This window comes from Corapipo altera, unplaced genomic scaffold, assembly GCF_003945725.1.
Source record: "Corapipo altera isolate COAL_440 unplaced genomic scaffold, ASM394572v1 45, whole genome shotgun sequence".
Taxonomy (NCBI): domain Eukaryota; kingdom Metazoa; phylum Chordata; class Aves; order Passeriformes; family Pipridae; genus Corapipo; species Corapipo altera.
This window is the reverse complement of record NW_020884877.1, coordinates 6794702-6815640: the sequence shown is the minus strand read 5'-3', so window position 1 is coordinate 6815640 and position 20939 is coordinate 6794702. Positions and strand designations below refer to the sequence as shown.

The 20939-nt window shown below is 40.5% G+C and overlaps 1 protein-coding gene across 3 annotated transcripts in view; it reads right to left on the bottom strand.

Moving 5' to 3' along the window:
* Nucleotides 1–20939, bottom strand: part of SPATS2L (spermatogenesis associated serine rich 2 like) — an 81385-nt gene that overhangs the window by 47312 nt on the left and 13134 nt on the right. The window contains exon 1 of one of the 3 annotated variants that reach the window (XM_027636577.1): nt 15354–15433. The exons of 1 other annotated variant lie outside the window; for it this stretch is intronic. The gene's annotated coding sequence lies outside the window, so the exon portion shown is untranslated. Of the gene's footprint in view, nt 1–2082; nt 2201–15353; nt 15434–20939 lie in introns of those variants that run through there. One more of the 3 variants, XM_027636578.1, reaches the window with a different exon arrangement.

Here is a 20939-nt window from a genome sequence, read left to right as displayed (position 1 = left end):
AAAACATCCTTTATGGCTATACTTAATAGCCAATAAACTTAATTTTCTCATTGTAGCATAAACTGATTTATTGACTTAACTAGTATTTTTCCTTTGATGGTATTTTAATCTCTGTATTGAACAATTACTTCATTTCTAATCCTGTGACAAAAGACTGTAGCACATCAATAATTTCACAAACAAAACAGTCCCACTGAAGTTTACAAGCTTTATCTCCAGGCTAGGATCTAAATTTGAGTTGCTACATTCTCATCCTGAACTTGTCAGAGAAGCTTCTTTCTGTCTGAATTGTGGAACATCAAAATACAGCCCTCAACTGAGCCATAAAGGCAGGGGACAACAGTACTTTGCATGTCACCAACAGCATGCACACAAAGGAATGTTTGGAAAAAGATCTTTGACACAATATTTTCTGCAGTGGCCAAGATTAAGCTAACACCAGCACTAAATTTAAATGCACAAAACATACTGTATATATGAGAGGTTCTCAGCTTGAATGTCAGCTTTCTTGTTTGTATTTGTGCTCCTGAAATGTCACTGCATATCATGCCAAGAGGACTTCCAAGAAAAAGGAATGAAAAAAAAAAAACCAAACCCAAAACCCCAACCAAACTACAAAAGCCCTTATATAAATGGGTCATTAATTTCTGATACAAATTTCCAAATGCATTACCTGGAACAGGAAATCACTCTCACGTTTCTTGTTACATCCTGACCTCACATACTGACAAAAGGGTGTTTTTTCTCTATCTAATACACACATCCAAATGAGACATTTTACTTGCCTTGTAAAATGAAGCATTTCAGTAGCATTCAAAGAAATGCTGCAGAGAAGACTGGATTAGTTTTGGCAGTGTTTTACTTCTCCCCCCTACCAAATGAAGCAATTCATATTACTCTACATAGGTTTAAGCTAACACAAACCTGAACCAGGGCATCCAAGGTGCTGGCACATGTTCTATCCTGCTGACCTTAACTGCAAGCAGCAACATCCAGCAGGGAAGACGGACAGAAACAGCCTTTAACCACTGCAGAAAAATATGCCAGAGCTCACCTGCCACAGCCTTCAGTATATGGCTGCTTGCCCAGCCTTTACAGAAGTTTCCTTTCTGTCTCCAAGCAGCTCTAAAATCCCACTGCTTCTGTACTCAAGTTCCAGAGAATGCCTGCCACCTTCCTAGCTGTACCACCTTTGGAGGTGCTTGGCCCACAGACACCTTCCAGCTAGACAGGCCTTCAGGTAAAGTTGACAAACACTCCATTTTATACAGTGTTTTGCATGGCTGGGATTGCCTGCATCTAAAGAAGCAAAGAATCACAAGAACAGTTCCGAGTCCTACCCCTACTGCAAAACCAGGCACATTTAAATTTCAGACTTCAAAACTGTATCAGAGAAAGAAGAAACATGCTCCCCTTCTAACAAACAAACTAACAAATCTCCTTGCAAATACACAAAGGGGGAAAGGAGTTTATGAAAGCATAAAGATTGCCAGAAAGATACGATTAGTGAAAATATCGTGTCAGTAAGCTCTATCAGAGTGGAGACTGTCTGTGACACCTGTTCCACCATTTCTGACATCTGGAGATGCAACTTTGGCAACGGGGAACAGAAAATTCCCCACGAAACAGCACACAATAGTCTGGTGTTGGAAAGATTTCCTAGCTGTGGGTTTATGGATTAATAGTTTCCTACACCCCAAAAAATGACGTAGTTCCTCATCTGCCCACTTCAACTGTTTCCTTTTATAAGGTAATCCCAACCCAGCACAGTAAGAATCCCATGTCTAACTGGCAGCAACCTTGCCAATGCTTCTCTAACCCCAGCCACCAAATATGCTTCCTCTGTTAACAGAGCAACTATAGTTTACAACTTTGCCACTCAAATTTGTTCATGAAGTAGAAGTGTTAGAATGTGGATTTGAATAAATTATCTTTAATTAAAAATGAAATAAAAAAATTAATTTCCAAATAGTTCAGTCAAAATCCTCCAGCTCCAAGAAGCTAGCACGCAAGGTATGAGACGAACAAAGCAACCACAACTTTAGAGCCACCTTCAAAAAATAGGATGGAAACGCTAAGTACCTTTGCTAGTTTTGGCTGGGATTAAGCTAATTGTCTTCACAATAGCCAGCATGAGGTTGTCTTTTGGATTTGTGCTGAAAACAGCGCTAATAACACAGGGATGTTTAGTTACTGCTGAGCAGGGCTTACACAAATCAAGGCCTTTTCTGCCTTTCACCCCACCCCACCAACGAGGAGGCTGAGGGGCACAAGAAACTGGGAGGGGACACAGCCAGGACAGCTGACCAAAGGGATATTCCATACTATATGATGTCATGCTCAGCATATAAAGCTCTCCTCCATTCCACCAGGGAGTGAATGAGCAGCTGTGGGGTGCTTAGTTGCTGGCTGGGATTAAACCATGACAGTATCTAATGAGATTGTAGCAGCCTGCGCTATGCTTTCATCTTCTCCGCTTCTACTTTCTCTACAGAATTACATCTCATTTTGAAATGGGATTCCTATCTATCTATATATATTAGATTACACTGTCTTGCCTGCAGACCTCGCTGTGCTCCAGGTAAAGGCAAAACCAGCAGAATCAGAGACACATGGCCTCCATTTCACATTTCACTTTGACTTTCATTATAAAGAGATGCTACTGGAGAACTGCAGATGAAGGCTGGGATGCAATTTTAAGCTAATATTGTTGTATCAAAAAGACTGACAAAACTGTAAGATTCAAAAATTCAAGTATTTCAGAAAGGAATTATTTTTGTTTTCACACTGATTTTATTTAAATAGCGGAAGAAAAATTTACATTAGGTCAAAGGCCAAAAGGGCAAACATTAGCATGCATATGATTATGAGTTACAATAATTAGTGTCCTTACTTGTGCACAAAACCCTGCCACTGGTTGCAAAACTACAGAAATAGCATGATTTAGACACTTGTCTTCACTATCTTGCGATTAGCAATGGGTATGATCTCCTATTTGCTGTAGTCTAGTGTCTAGGGATAAATATAATAATTAAAAAATAAATGCATAAACATAACCAGCATCAGGAGCATCTAGGCTATAATAACAAGTGTCCTCCCAGCTGTCCTTTTAGCCTTCTGTGTCATTAGATATGAACACATTTAGTAAAAACAACGTAAAGTGTAACTGGTATTTTCCCAGTACTGTTTACTGCCTTTTTGTATGGAGAAATTTTGTATCCACACCATCATTTGCTATTTCCTGCTTTTCAGAAGTTCAAGTATTAGCCCCTTCAGGCTAGTTAAGTGCCCAAGTGTAAGTTTCATGGTATCTGAGGCCTTTAGAATCCTTTTCTTCAAATGCCTGCATAAACATATGTACGTGAGTGCACACACATTCCAGAATATTCCCCCTTTGCAGGGCCCAGTCCAACTACCGCCCCTGGTCACGCTTGTCTCAACCACAGAATGCAGCTGTTGTCTCTGCATTCTCCCTTCTGCTCACCTAATGCAGCCTGACTCCCTAATGGTCACCACACTCTGCCTGAAACCTACGGGCTGCAGAGCCAGAAACATGATGCAGGAAATAAAATGTCTCACTGATTCCACATGTAGGTCTGGATTCCTACAGAAAAGAGGCATATGGTCCCCCATTGTTTATCACCTCCTCCTTGAGGATTTCTGAAATGACAGACATTACAATCTGAGAAAGAAGTGAGTTCTCACAGAATCACAGAATATGCTGAGTTGGAAGGGACCCACAAGGATCATTGAGTCCAACCCTTAGCTCTGCACAGGACCATCCCCAACAATCCCACCATGGGTCTGAGAGTATCATCCAAACACTTCTTAAATGCTGTCAGGCTTGGTGCTTTCACCACTGCCCTGGGGAGCCTGTTCCAGTGCCCAACCACACTCCGGGTGAAAAATCTTTTTCTAATATCCAACCTAAATCAGGAATTCAGTAATGTTATTTAACACTATAAAATCTATATCTGAGAGACCATGGACTATCTGCTATAAAGAGAAAAGGGACAGAGGTGAGAGTGCGATATGAAAGGAAGGACAGTCCTTAGCACCTGGGTCACTATCCTTCTGTCTCCTGTCCTCCTCAGATTTCTGCCAAGGGCAGGAAAAGCTCTAAACAGGTATCACAGAAACACTGTCATGTCCAATCAGTGTCACAGGCATCAGTAAGTCCTGTACCTCATTCTGATAAAACCTATTGCTCTTTGACCCTGCTGGGCTCTCCTCTTCCTAAGCAGAGGTGATGCCATTAATGTAACCCAGGGAAGAGCATGTGCCTTCTGCTCTCCTGTCAGCTGGCTCACTTCGCTCTCCAGTCTCAGTGCCTGAGAAGCCAGACCACTACCTATGTGGGCTCCACAGGCACCTTTTCACACAGATGTGGTGTGTGATGCATCCTCAGGTCCTCCACGCACTTGGTGTTGCAGCCTCCACTGTAAGAGAGTCCTGCAGAGGAATGTTCTAGCCTTCATCAAGATCAGGTTGAGAGAAGGTCAGAAGAAAGATACTCGGACTTGCATCTTCCTCAAACTCCATTAATATTTAATCCAAACAGTTTACAAGTATTCAGTAATAAAACCTATCTTTTGACAGACATCAGACAAGATTCTGGTTGTATTTCCTGTAACTGGTCCACAGACAACAACACACCCTTGTTACAAAAGCAAGGTTGCTTGCAAATCCTCCTGCTGTACAGTCTTTGAATGTTGGGCCTGTCCTAAGCTAAGCTCTTCTTTAACACAAGTTTCAGTGTGGCTTCCCCAAACATTGGTGTCACTGCACTAGCTGATGTTCATTCATGGCAAGTGACTGACACCCTGTAACAGTTACCACCTGAGTTACCATCCCAGAGACCTCTGAGTATAACACCCTGGTAACTTTGTAGAATATACCTTGGGCTGAGAAGGATCCAAAAGGGTAGTTTATATTTAGGTCATTAACTTCATCCTGCATCTGAGCAAAGGAGGTCAATTTTAAAAACCCATACAAATGTATAAAGAAAGGCCAGCTCTGCATTATTTACAGTAAATTAATGGAATGAAGAATCAGGCTACAGAAGGGGACGTGGGAGTCCTGTGTAGAGTAACGTATCTATGTTGCACAGACAGGTACCAGTACAAAGTAGACATTCTGTAAGTGCTGATATATAGAGATATGTATATAGGCACATATACATACCAAGAAATGCTATTTCCACTAAGTTTTTTTTGTTTAGTTAACTTGGAGTGTTCCAAGAATAGTTCTAGTCCAGTAGCAGTGGGTGGAAACAATGAATATAATAAAATGCTTTATGAAATAATAATATTTTAAGTAAAATAAACACAAAAATAAAATAGGTACCATTATTTTTAAAACTACACAGCATTCTAAACACTGAAAAACAACCCCAAACCACACATGACAGTACATCTCTTGAACAAAACCTAGGAATTCAGATTCAAAAAATGTCAAATTTCTGGAAGGGAGTCTTGTTGCAAAGTAGCAGGCTTTTCCATGAAAGGTTATTTACAGGATAGAAAAGCTATTTCCTGGTGAACATTCAAGTGACTTAAGAACAACCTCTGAAAATTCCTCCCATCCTCTTTATCATACTGATTAGTAGCCAAACATTTATTTTCAAGCCAGAGCTTTTCTGAAGTTGCACAACCTGCCATGTGAAGCTGGTGCCAGTAATCTGAAGTCAACAGTTTCCCACCTAAATGGTTGTACATACTACCATGTGTTTGAACTCCCTATCCATTGGGTTTTGTCACCTGAACAACTGTCAGATATATTGCTGAAAGGATCTGAGTGGTCAAATGCACAATTAATTCTAAACTGAGGTGACAGCACTTCCCAGTGCTCTTCTTTTTGACCCGTACAGTTTATCCCACCCTTTTATCTATGAAGGGAACACTCAATGGCACTGACTCCACACCACATTAAGAAGCTATATTAAACTACAAAAATACTAAAAAGCTGAAATAGGATAAGGCACAAAGTCTCCCAACTATTTTTAATTTCAGAGTAGGGAATTATCAATTCATTTAAATCAGAACTTCTGAAAGAATGAAGAGTCCTGTCCTATAAATGCTTATTTAAAAAAAATGAAACAGCTCAAATGGCAGAGACCAAAAATATTATCCCAGCAGCCTAGTGACAAGGAAATGCCCCCAGCCTACAGATACTGAAGGTCTAGTGCCTGTTCCAAATCTGTCTTCTGCTACATTAGAAGTGTACTTTAACCCTGGGCCATTCTTGTGTTCATCTCCTAGAACCAGTTAAGATCCAGCAAAGGCATTTCCTCACTCTAGAGGTCCAAAGGCAAGAAACCCAGCATCATTCCATCACCACTACAACTGCCAGTGGCTGTTCAGGATAAAGTAGCCACTTCCTTGGCTCCTGATATTCTCCACTTTGGCAACTGCACCCAGGGCTCTATACTCTCCCCACTCTGCAAGGGAATCTCTGCTGAGAGACTAGAGCCTATGTTCTGCTGGCTGGCATCCTAGAGGAGCATCTGCAGAGCATCACTGTGATTCAGCATAAACTGAATTCCCAGTTTTACTACATATATTACGCTGGTAGAGCAGAGCCCAATTCACAATAGATGGATTCAGCTACATGGTCAGTAAAATGATCCTCTCTGATAGGCAGGAAGGAGGGATGGGGGATCTGGAAAAAAAAAAATTCAGACTGAGTAAACTCACTTTCCATAGTAAGATTGGCCAAAATAAACATTAGTGTCTTGCTCTTCCTGAAGTGCCTGAAGGAATCTTGCCAAGCATACTGATAAAGAGCAGGGAAATAGTAAAAAAAAAATAAAAATCTACTCAAATTCTATATTTGCATGACCCTCCTGCAACAAAAAAAAAGGTTAACTTTCAGTTTTTACAAATGAGGTATTATCTTCCAAGTCTTTCTAGCCAGGGACTTGAGCTATTAAGTCATTTACACTGGCTCCTATTTCAGCTCAGAATGGCATGCCAGGAGACAGCGTCGGTTCATTTGCTTCTGCGGTTGCCCAAATGTGGACTGCTGGAAGAGTATGGCATGGGAATGCTAACAGTGAAGTATGTAAAGTGGTAGCACACCTCACCTCAATCACAGGGGTTTCTCTAAACAGTAAGAACAGAAGGACCAAAGTGAATGTTAGGAAGTGCTCAAATTCACTCTTGTTTTCGATGTTAAGAAATAAAATTATCACAAGGAATAAAACTTCTACCAGCAGGTTGGTGCAGACAGAAAAGGATCAGTCATCAGAGCTGCCTGGCCAAGCACCCAGGGAAGCACAACACTCACGAGTTGGCAAGTTTATGGTGAGTTTGAGAAAAGGAAGAACTTTAACAGAGCTCTAAAAGAACTCCCTGAAGTAAAGGGCTTCTGATGAGAGCTGATAAAGCCAAGTACTCAACTGGAGGCAAGACAGACCTGAAGAGGCCTTAATGCGGCAAGGCCTCAGGTGAGTAACATATATTCAAAGCAGATTTTATGAGTCAGTGAGGCTGTGCATATGCTTGAAAGTAAATATCTGACTTAAATGTGCCACAGCAGTCTGAACCTTCCAAAGTCAAACACTGAAACTAAATGCAGCCTTTCATTTTCTAAAACCGAGTCACCCATATAGGTCCTTTGAAGAAGATGCTAATTTTTCCTTGAACAGTATTTTAAATTATTACATTTATATATATGTATATACATATACATATACACACCAAATGTATGTATATAAAAGCTCTAAAAATGTTTACAAGTTCCTTTACTAAAATGGTCTGATCTATACCCACAATGAACACACAGGTCCAGCAGTATTCTCCTGTTAACAGTATCTGTAGAGTCAGACACTACATTAGAAGCACTGCCAATGACATTTTAGTATTCCCAGATTTACAACAAATGCTAGTCTTCCTCTCCTCCCCCACCTTCGTACTGCCAAAGAAAACATCCATTTTCTATGTTATCAAAAGGTATTCCTGGAAACAACAACAAAAGCATATAAATAAGTTAAACTATAATTACTTATTGTTCATACAGTCCTTCAACCTAATTACTATTACACATTAAATATGTGGCTATTATACCATTTACTGGATTTTGAACTGTACTTTTTAGAGAAAAAAAACATGAAAGAAACAAATTATTCTTTTCAGCTGAAGCCCACATTACCCCATGTAATCAAAATTGTAAAAGCACAGTCAATGCAGACTGTGTACTGCCAAAATATGCAAAGGCACTTTAACCAGTCTTCCCTCTCATATCCACCCCAATACTCAGGAGACAATCCCAGAGAACTGTTCTGCTTCTGAAGGGCAGTAGCGTATGAAGTGCTGCCTGACATGCATGAACCAAGGTTCCTGTTTAGCCAGGTGTATAACAGTTTTTTTACAAAAAAAATTACAGATTTCTTAACTTGGCAAAAGCAATCCTGATAAAGCTGTTTGACTAGCTAGGACATGTGGACCAGCAAATGCAGTAATTTTATCCAGAGAATAAAAAGAAGGTATTTTGTTTATTTGTTGAGGAACATTTTAAAAAAAAATAAAAGTATGTGTTATTTTGAATGTACTTTTCTCAAAGACAGTTGAACTCAGTTACACTGTACAGCATAGATACGTACTCTAGAGCATTTTTCAGCTCTAGAGTGAAAAATGGAAGTGATCTTTGGCATGCCAGAGTCCATGAAGTGATAAAATCTGTAGCATGTTAGACAGACTATTACTTTGCATCCGTGCAGAATTTCTGCAGATGAATATTTAACACAGCTTTGGAGGATAATGTAAATATACTATTTGCTCCACAAAATCTAGTGTTCAAAAGCATCAAATTAAGCTCTCATTTGCAGTTACCACAAGGCCCTACCAGCTGAAACTCTCATTGTGCTAAAGGATGCCAAGTCCATTTATCTTGGGCAAACATGGATACCAGCACATTTTAGATGCTGTACAGGGTTTGTGTGGCAATGTTTTGGTAGTGGAGGGGTGGCCACTGGTGAGGTTGCTGAGAGAAGCTGCCAGAAGCTTCCCTCATGTCTGGTAGAGTCAATGCCAATTGGCTTCAAGATGGACCCGCCTCTGGCCAAGGCTGATCCTGTCAGCAACCATGGTAGTGCCTCTGGGATAACATAGTTAAGAAGGGGGCAAAAAAAGAGCTGAGCAGGAGCAATTGCAGCCAGAGAGAGGAGTGAGAATATGTGAGACAGACAACTCTGCAGACATCAAGGTCAGTGGAAAAGGAGGGGGAGGAGTTGTTCTAGGCACCGGAGCAGACATCCCCCTGCAGCCTGTGGTGAACACCACGGTGAAGCAGCTGTGCCCCTGCAGCCTATGCATGTCCACAGGGGAGCAGAGATCTACCTGCAGCCTGTGGTGGACCCCACATAGGAGCAGGTGGGTCCCAAAGAAGGTTGTGTCCCTGTGGGAAGCCCATGCTGGAACAAGCTCCTGGCAGGGACCTGCTGACCCTCGGAGAGAAGAGCCCACGCTGGAGCAGTTCCTGAAGGGACTTGTGACACTGTGGGGGAACCACGCTGGAGCAGCCTGTTCCTGAAGGACTGCACCCTCTGTAAAGGGACCCATGCTGAAGAACTGCAGCCCATGGGATAGCCCCATGTTGGAGAATTTCACAGAGGGCTGTGTCCCATGGCAAGGACCACACACTCTTCCCCTGCTCCAGTGTGGGGAGTCCTTCCCCTGAGGAAGAAGGAACGGCAGAGACAACATGTGATGGACTGACCATGACCCCCGTTCCCCATCCACCAGCAACCGCTATGGGGAGGAGTTAGAGAACTTGGGAGTAAAGTTAAGCCTGGGAAGAAGGGAGGGCTAGTAGTAAGGCTTTTAAAATTTAGGTTTTATTTCTCATTATCTTACTCTTATTGACTGGTAATAAATTAAGCTAATTTCTCCAGGTCTAGTCTGTTTTGCCTGTGATGGTAATGGCAGAGTGATCTGTCCCTGAGCCTTTTGTTATGTCTTCTCCCCCCTATCAGAGATGGGAGGGAAAGAGCAGCTTAGGTGGGCACTAGGCACCCAGCCAGGGTCAATAGACCATAAGCACACAGAAAAGCACATTTTGTATGTGAACTTCAAAACTGCCCCTTCAAAACTGCTAAATCTTTCTTCTCATTGCTGTTAATGAGGAACACTACAATAGCACTTACAAGCTCTCATATATTGCACATAGGCACTATCAAAGAAACATGCTGGTTAACAGTTACCATACTAAGCAAGTCAAACTCCCAGTACCTCATCTTGCTCTAACCATTCTGTAAGCAGCAAGAACTGGCAGACAATAAGCTGAGCTGGCTAGGAGTTTTCCAGTCAAACAGGCGGTTTGTTGGGGTGGGTGACACCACCTCAGAATAACTGAAACATTTCTCAAACATCTGCTGAACAAGACTTCCCCAAAAAGCTAATTGAATTCCCTATTAGCTAGTTATCTCTTCCCAGAGAGCCCAAACCACAGTAAAACTTGGGATAAGCAAAGTTCAGCTTAACAAAGCAGGAAGTTACTGTGGCTTGTGCAAACACAGAAGCGCTGACCTCAGCGTTTATCCAGTAAAGCCCTGTATCAGTCATGTCTTTCCTTCACTCTTCTAGAGCCTTCCCAAGTAAAGGCAAAGGTGACTCCTGAACACCTAGGTTTTTTTCCTAAGTGTCTGACTGCATTTTCATGACACCATGCATGAAGTTATCATCTTCATTCATAACGAGCAGTTCTGGCAGTCACTCATACAGATTTCTTACCCTAGACAAAAGCACAGTCAGAGCTGCCACAAATTCATATCTCCAATTTAGCCATACACCAAAACAAGCAGGGCTGGCTATGAAGGCAGCATGTGTGAGCTGTGACTGGATTTTGTGGCTAACAGAGCTCTGTCACTGGCACCCAGAGAACCAAAGATTTTGGCTGAAGAGCCTTGTAGTTGCTCAGTATTTGGACTCTCCAACAATGAAAAAAGAAAAAAAAAAAAAAAAAAAAAGACCCATGTATGAGAAGCCAGGATGAGATTCAGGTCCACTGGTTGCCTTCCTTAAATATGCAGAGTTCCCAATAATATTGACACAGGTAGAGTTTTTCCAAGACCTGAATTTTATCCCTCACTACTTTTCCAGGGGTTCTGCTCATTAGCTGCAATCAGATAGTCTAGCCACCTTGCTCACAATCAGAGCACAGCAAACAGGGAAATGCTTTAGCTGTTTTTAAACTGCCTGAGCTGTGTACTTGGAGGAAAAATACAAGAACTCTTTCACCACTTTCTCCCCACATACACCCTGCTTTTAGACAGGGCACAAATTACTGCCTTGATCCTCCATTCTAGCTGAATACACACTCCATCCTACTGCCCTCAGAGAAGGCATTTGTTCCTTTGCTGCTGAGGACAAAGATATCCACAATTCTTCCAAACTACTCCGAGTGCATGCTCCATAAAGAGAATAAAAAAATGGAAGTTATCACTGGCAAGGAAAAACTACTAATCATGAACCTTTACAGCATGAATGATTTCAGAACATACTGGAAGGGAGCAATTTTGTTCTGCCTTCACCGGCTGCCTGCCTTTTCATGCATATGTTCAGTCTTCCCCATCATTGAAGAAAAGTTGCATTCAAATCAGTGCTTCAGTGTTAAAAAGTCATGAGAAATTGCATAACACCTTATATGAAGGCGCTGAAGTCTCAGTTTCACTGTGGCTACTGTGTGACCAACCAAATCCCATGATGTCATCTCTCTCCTGGAATGACAGCATCAACTGACGAACCCAGTAAGAGATCTGAAGGTGGCCACCTTGAACATTCACCAAAGGCTTTGTGATGCTTTTCACCACCATGAACAAATGCTTATCTGTCTTAACAAGTGCAATGAAGAAGGGGTAGAAATAACAGAGCAGACCAAATATCCTAAAAGTAAAGAATCAATTCAAGAACTCAAGTCTCCTTTAATCTCAATTATTCCCTCTAAAAAATATGTCGAAGTTCAACATGCTTTCACTTTCAGACTTTAATACTGATCAAAGTAATCAGTGAACTTGAATTTGAATTATCTTTGCTCTTTGCATCACACAGCTGCCATTTTTTTTTTCATTGACAGCAGCACACATGACCAAAAATGAGGTGTTGCAGGGAAGAACAGGGACATTGACAGTAATGTCCCTGATTTTTTTTTTAAGAAGTGAACTAAGATTTCATTCCTATTTCAGATTTTTTTTGTTGTTTTTCCATTTCCTAGGATAATCACATAATTCTAATTCTTTATGTTTCAATTTTGAAAGCATTTTATCTGTCCAGTCTCATGATAAATAACACTTGTAGAGTTGATTATTTAAGGCACAAAATTACATATTTATACAGACAGTAATAAAATGCATCTATAGGGAATTAACAAACTACCCATTTTGGAGATAATTTGCCCAGTGTGAACATCAGACCTTTCTCCAGAATTCCTCCTGCAGGACAGAGTCAGCTTGAATATGCAGGCCCTATTCAGACAAGCACTTAAGTGCTACTGAATTCCATGAAACAAATTTTTTGAGACATTTTTCAGAGAAAAACGAACTTCAGCACATTCTTAGGAGTATTTTTGAACTCTTTCAGAAGTGTGCATGATTGTAACAAAAATGTCACATCTGCACATACAAGAAAACCTTTTTAATCAAGAATACTCTGTTCTTAATATTTTACAACAGGATTTTGTTCTTCTGATAATTCTTTTTTTAGTATTACATTAGTAAGTAAAAAAAAAAAAACCACTATGATTTGGGGTTGTGCTGGATCTGACTGGGATGGAGCTGACTTTCTTCATAGCAGCTCATATGATGCTCTGCTTTGGATCTGTGGCTACAACAGTGATGACAACACACCAGTGTTTTGACTACTGCTGAGATGTGCTTGCACAGCGTCAAGGCCACCCCTGTTCTCCCCCTCCACAGCCAGGTTGAGGGTGGGCAAGAGGTTGGGAGGGGACACAGTTGGGACAGCTGACCCAGAGTGACCAAAAGGATATTTCATACAATATATCTTTAAGTTCAGGAACAAAAACTGGGATAGAGGAAGAAAAATATGGGGTTTTTTCGTTTTAAAGTTGGCTGTTGTTTGGAGAACAGCTGGGCATTGGTCTGCCATCACCTGATGTGCCATCTCCTTTGCTCTGCTTGTTTTTTACCTCCTGAACCAAGCTTTTCTTCTTCACCTACTAACCCTAAACTGTTTTCATCTCTAGAGTTGTCTGGATTTTGTTCTTCCTGTTTTCTCCCCCATCCCACTGTGAAAAGCTGCTGTGGGGAGTGAGTGAGGAGCTGTGTGAGTGCTTGGCTGCTTGGCCAGGGTAAACCCACCACAGCAAGTCAAACAGAAAACCCATTCCAGATTGGTGTACTATTCTCTTCTCAAATTCTGATCTAGAACTTGCCCCAGTACTCAGTGTCTACAAATTTTCATTATTTCTCTAGATGTTTTAGGACACTTTATATCCAAATATCTGAGCTGAGTATAATCCTCAGCCCAACTACAGTCTCAAGAAGATTATCATTCTACCAAGGGGTAAAGAAGTAGAGAGAGAGTACAGAAAAAGATTTTCTGACTTGATTAAAAACTTTGGCCTCATGTCCAGAAGGAACATTTACACACACCAGCCATCTTTTATTAGCAACCTGAAGGCTTCTCAGAGTTGAAAAACTAGCCCCTCTGCAAGTCTGAGGATTTTACCTATCTCCCTACTACTGCCCCTCCAAATATAGGATCTGATTCACAAATATGGACCTTCACTAACAAGCCAGCAAGTTTCCTTACTCTCAGAGCCACAAGACATTTTTCTGATGTGGAAGATAATGCAGCTGAAAAACTACCATATTTTCACTGAAATCACAGCACTGCTTCTGAGAAATCCTTGTGCTGTACAACATTGCTGACAAGGGTGGAGATGCTTCCAAGGTATCTTGCTCTCTAGGCAGGCCATCTGTTTCTGACAGCCCAAGTTCTGGTCATCAACTGACCCCATGACTCACTTTAGTTGTGCTACATAAAGCTCCTAGCCAGACAAGTAATATTTCATCATGTACTCAGCCACACTTGCAATCAGCAGATGTACAAGAACCACTCTGGTCACGTATATTTTTAATTCTTTCCTTTGAGGAAATCACACAGCTCACCACTACTGAGTTTAGCATGCTGAATTATTAACTACCAGATTGATTCTATTCAGCCACTCCCTGTGAGCTTTCCACCACCAAAAGCTTTGAAAGTTTGCCATGTAGCAATTCTGTGTAAAAGAAGTTTGAAGCAAAAAGGAAATCCTTAGGAAACAGCATAACTGCCCTCCACCAAAGAAAGAGGGTGCATGCAGTGAGTAACACGTGCAAATGAGAAGAGTTCTCCTTCAGCCTATTTATTATAATGACTAAGCACTTCATAAACCTCAATACATAATCTATTTAGCATCCTGACACCCACGTTTAAGTGCGGGAGTATTGTTATCTCATTTTACAGATTTAAAATTGAGGCATAAAGTGATTCATTGAAGATTTCTCAGGAAGCTATTCATAGGAACCACAGTCCAGATGTCCTAAGCTGCAAGTAAACTGGAGAACCTTAAAAGACATTTGAAAAAAATGGTCCATTAGAACTTCACAGAATGATGAGGTCATTAGCCCACTTGTTAGATTCAGGTTTGGAACAGACTGAATTTAGGCTTTTGTAACACGCTGGACAAACTGCTTACTTTCAGACAAAACAGCAAAATGAATTACTTGATAGGTTTAAACAAATATTTTCTTTGAAACAAGTGGCAAAAACCATGGGGTTTAGACTAGCTCTAAAATGAGGCAATTACAGAGATCCCATTTATCAGTTTTGTAGTCTGTGTTTATCTAATCCATTTGCTTTTATTACAACAAAGTTGCCCTTTCCCACTACCCTGTGAACATCACCTTAGGCTATGTACAATATGACTTCAGAACACCACTTAGGCAGAACTTTCAGCTGCAAACGATGCTACACCTTCACAGTGGTTCGAGCAATTACAAAAGAGGGGAGGGGGGAAATGAGGAAAAGTAGTAGGACAGTATAATATAAGCTGGCCAGCTTAATGACACAGAGAAAGAAGATAAAGGAGAAATTTATCTGAAGGGGTGAAAGACTCTGAAGATGAAATTGCCCCATCCTTGGGAATGTTCAGGTCCAGGTTGGTCCCTTCCAACCCAAGACACTCTATGATTTCTACATGATTCAGCTTCCAAGATGTTCGAATAGGCTGCACTGCGCTGGTGAAAGAAGCCCTCAAAGTTCCTGGCTTCTCATTCCCGCACTGATAGACCTCTAAGTAAAGAACCTTCCTGTCTGAATGATTGGCAAACAGAGATATAAAAGGTATCTTACCACTGTGAATGACTCCAGTTTCTGTTCCTATTTTTCTATCCTCTCCAATAGACTATCTTCTGCAAAAACAGCTGGAAGTTAAAAAAAAAAAAAAGGTAATTAGTTAATTTACTCTTGATTTACTTGACTGCTCTTTCCTTACAGGAGACTTCTGTGAAAAAAAACACTCCTCATTCCTTTCTTGCTCTGGTCAACACATGGGGTGCCCCTACCTGTTTTTACAGGGCTTATCATTTTTAAGAGCTTATCTTCACTACTGTGAAAGCTTAGGCAATTACCTAAGCCTTGCTGTTAGCCCTACTGTTGACTACACATACAATTGTCCCACTTAAAACAAACCCATTTTTAAAATACATATTTTAAGCTCAAACTAGCCAGCATGTTGAGATGTGCAGAAAGATAAACCTAAGCAATGCAAATTGTTCTATCCATTCATGCAAGAGGGTCTTAGGTGCAAGTTACAGTAACTGGCCAGTTACCAATCAAACCCTCTGAGCAGCACTAGTGCAGTTTCACTGTGGTCATTCTCCAGAAAACAACATTATTATCTCAAGAATACTAACTCAGATGAAACAAAGGAAAACCCAAAGAGTGACACCAGCACTTTGTTCACAGTATAAGGCCTTTGCCTATTCGCATATAAATTTCAGAGGAACAGTCCCTAAAGTTAAGGACACACAACCACAGGGAAAGCTGAGAGCCTGTTTACCTTCCTACACAGACAAATGGAAATTGATTTTCCAATTTCATTAGCAAGGAGGAAGTAGCTAAGTTCTGCATTCTCTTCTGCAGTTGCAAGGAGAAGGTAATCATGAACTGGTCAATGGTTTACCATGCATGTCAGACAGAAATTGTTCCTCTCTGGTTGCTTTTGGGTTGCAGACTGGTATTTGTTTGCTTTGGATTAAGATCTGTTCAGCAGTCCCCCAGCTAACCCCTAAAAGTATATTGTGACATTTCTGAACATCCAGACTGCTGAAATCAGCCTCTACTAAGCCACTATGACTAGATTGTCTTTGCTAATTTTTCCTTCTGTATTACAAAATACTCTCTGTAACAGACTAGAAGTGTGTGACTGCTGTCCTATTTAATCCATTTTATCCTTACAAAGCTACATGTTTTGCCAAAGTGAATTTTAGACTGCTAAAGTCCTGTCAGCATCACAGGTTTTATTTTAAAGCATGGCAGAAAGCTCTTAATTGTTTCTGCATCCGAAACAGCCAGATGTTCCCTGAAGCAGTTCACCTGGCAAAGGCTCTCACAACAAAGACTCTCACAGCTTAGGTCCCAAAGTCCATTGCAATTTAAACACATATTTCTGCATGGCTTGCTGAGTCACAGCTATGTTCAAAATCAAAGGAATGAATAGAGCAATTTAAAATGTGACGCTTCGATGAAGAAATACAAGTACTCACACATGTCAGTGTTAAAGAGCACTTCTGGGTGTTGGAATCTACACAACAGGCACAGATCCATGAGATCAATAGAGGGGTTGGAAACCTGGTAAGAAAAGCATACCCATCTCCTCGTGTTTGAGGAGAATATCCCAACCAAGCACTCAGGAAGAGGCCTATGCTATGGCCTTACCAATAGTTTGTTCTTTGGTGCAAGCAAGGGCAAGACTCGGTAATTTATTTCCTTCAGAGAGACACAAGGAAGGGCTGAGAACTCATCCCTTTTCTCTAGTGAGCAAGTGGATTAAAACAGAGTAAGACAGCAACCCTCCTAAAAGTTACTGCATTTCTTACACCAACATATGGACATTTAACTCCTTCTAGCACTGTCTATAGCCTGCAGGTGGTATTTTTAGGATTTAAACACAGCAAATCAGATCATTCACATTATTTTACTGAGGCACCCTAGTGATTCTGCTTTTTTTCCTGCAAAATACACTGCCTGCTAAACCCCACTTTTGATCTTCTTCAACCCAAGCTGTGGGAGAGAATCCTCTCCAACTTCACTGGAAGATTGAAATCTGAAAAAAAAAAATCAAAATGGGAAGAGTTTTAAAACTTAAAAAAATATCTATTTATTTTCCTCCTGCTCATTGACTTCTTTTGACAATTTTTGTCCTTTTAAACTTCATAAGATATTGAAGAAAGTGACAGGTAATGTAAGAATGCCACTTCTTGATGTGGTCAAGAAATATGGTATGAAATTAGTCAAGTTAGAATTATAATTGTTGTCCTTTGAGTGCTATTATTAAAGACTATTTTAAAAGACAAAAGAACAAGAACAAAAAATCTAAATCCAAGGTTCTTGTTTTGCATCACCACAAAGCAACAAATAGCCAAGACAATTGTATGCTATATGCAAAATTATAAAAATAGTCGAGTTTTATTTTGTGTTGTAAAGATTTGTTCTTTCCAAGCAATACCACATATATCATGTTTGACCAAATGAGATTTAATACCTTGAAAAAAAAAATTAATTCTAGGGGACATCTCTCCATAATTTGATCATTTTCCTAACTCACCATTTTGTACTGTCTCAATGTTCCATAGCACGTTTTCAAAGAAAAGATTATGCAGGAAATAATGACTCAAGGGAGGAGAGAGGAAATCAAGAGTAAAGGTACAACAGATAAAAGGAAATTTATGCATTCTCACAGAAAATACTGTTGTTTAACATCTACAAATGTTTCAGGTAATTTCCCATCATAACGAAAGGTCAATTCTTGAGGTGATTTTTATTTTCAAACAAAAAAGGACCCTAAAACAGGAAAACATGATGTCACTCAGCAGGTCATATAATACAGACCCTAAAAAACAGTGGTCCATACTCCTTTGTACCAGAGCCATGGTCGATGAAGGATATGTGCATGGAGATGACATGAAACCCCCCTTGCAGAACCTTCAACACATTGTCCCTCACTGCAGGGAATGAAGAGAAAAATGCAGAGCCTCAGATATCACATCACCAAACCGCACATCCAGCAGAGTTCAGTGACAAACAACTACCCCAAATCTAACATAAGCCAAAAAACCCAGCAGGAATCAATGCTCATTGCAGCTCTAGAGACCTGTAGAAGATACAAATAAAGTAAGTACTTAAATTCCTCTCCATCTTGAACTCTGACGTATTCAACAGTTCCCTAACCCTAGTATTAATGTGATATATGACACATACAAGCACCAGAACCAGGTACTAAATTTAAATCTAGACCACAACAGTTATTCGTTGTGACACAGGCCTTAATGAATCTACAGAGCAGAATCAAAGCATACCATGAGCTATATAACACTCTAGACAGGGGTCCTCATCTTATAAAAATTTACTTTATTTTTCAGAAAAGTAAAACAGGCTCTTAGACCACTTTTCTTCTGATGCATAAATCTGACCCTAACCTTAACCTAGGATTTCACAATACACTTAATCACACAGAAGAGTTCAAAAACCTAAAACGCTGCACTCTGCTAATTCCACTTTAGACCTATGAGTCTCATAGATCCTAACAGCAAACAATCTTCAATTCCCGTGTACATATCCTATACACAGTGCAAAATACAGTGCTAAGTATAGCCCAGTGACAAAGATCAGCACTGAAATTAACTGCAAGTAATTTGTCCAGTCTGCTAAGAATTGTTTGCTTGGCTTAGGTTTGGATTGGTTTATTGTTTATTTTTTTCAGAAGAAATTGAAACCTAGGTTTATAGGTGGAATCAGAGGCATGCTGAGCTGGGATGAATGCTGGTAACACAAGCATACAATGGACTATGGATAACTTTCTTTCCAGGATATTTCTCTGGTGAGGCCACTGATGGAACATTTAGGTGAGAAGGAAGTCAACAGAAGGCAGGGAATCTTCTACTGAATGTTGATATGAGCAAGTGCAAAGACTATTTGGCATTTGCTGGTACACACACATAAAAAAAGTGAGATTTTGTTGACAGTTTTGGCACTGGGGTTTTTTTGGCCCTTTTTGGGGTTTTGATTTTGGTCCAGCTAGCGAGTCACATTTCCCTAATGGCCAGTGCAGTTATTTAGTACATGGAAAGCAAACCTCCCTGTCTTTGACAGTTAAGCCTCAGCCTTACACCCAACACAGACTGTAAGCTCTGATGCAGTCATTGCAAATAAGGCTCCTTGTCTGTCACTGCTACACTTCAACACAGTTATAAGATCCTGTTTTGCATCTCAGTATTCAGTCAATTAATAACAACCCTGCCTGCCTTTACAACTAAGCCAGGATGTTCCATCTTGCGCACTACAGTTTCCAGCTCTGGTCAGGGAATGCAGTGTTAAGCACACTCAGCAGGATCCAGCCTTCAGAGGACAATTCATATCCACATTCACAATGTGCATTTCTTATCACAACAAAAGATGTATATGGTTGCAAAGTAGCTTAAGCTCTCTGACTAAAACCATCCTCATCTGATATTTGCCAGAGATTGCATAGCAAAAGAACCTGTTGACTTCAGGATGGGGAAATAACCAAATAAAAACTTCAGGATTGGACCAGCTCTCATCCTATGCCAGATTTCTGTCCAGTGGCACAGGCCGGATAATAATAGCACAGTATGGCAAAGGAGAGGATTCATGTTCAACACTGGCCCAGAAAGGAAGGAAATCTGCAAATGCTGTATTGTCCTGTCAAGGGGAAAAATTGCTCTTGAAGGTCCTGATAGCATGGAACCAGACATACAACCGGCATTCTTTCATTTTCAGCCAGCAGGACACAGCATGATCTAAAACACAAAACAACTCTGATGTTTACTATGATCTATACATCTTAAAGGACTGAAATATCCAGTTCTTCTGGTCCTTGAAGCTCTTCCTTGTTGTATGGAAACTCTGATGTGAGCTAGAGCATCAAGATGGGCTCAGAAGCTTTACAGATACATTTTTTTAAAACAAGTCCACATGCAGAGCCTGTAAGCACCTTTATTCTCCTAACAGTGAACTCTCCTTATTTCAGTTTGTTACCCCTCCTAATGTAACATCAGTCAACAATTTACTCTCAAAGTATGAATGGCCTAACCCAATTCTTCCTGATGGAACTGGAGCTGGAATAGATCCGTAACACAGACATATGTGAGCCAGATGACACTGGAAATTCCACACCACACAGTACGACACCTAGTATCTCACCAGATGAGAAATCTCTCTTAGAAGTCCATTGTCAGAGGAACAGGACCCACTGGAAGTCCAAAATGGTTAGAGGACCTAATTGTTGCCCCATTAAAGCACCAGCTCTCAGACAATGAGCATAGGACAATGCTTAGAAGTTCTACTTCCCACAAGAATTGCTGTCTGCCTCCTATATGTACCATACTTCTGATAGATGAGGATAGTTTTTTCCACAGCTGGGAATGTTTTACTTGGATACATTTATTTTTTCTCAATCTCTGTCTGATTTATACATATCTCCACTTATTTTACTTTTCTCCAGTATCAGAAACAGTAAGAGGGTTTCAGTAACCAACTCCAGGCAGACTATTTATGACCCTAGCACATTTACAGAAAGAAAGAAACCCATCCACAAGCTCCCAGCAAAGCCTTGTTTTGGGAATAAACTTCATAAAAAGAGACTTCTACTCATTTGTAACACAGTAATATGACTGTCTTAGTTATCTGTTTCAGTCT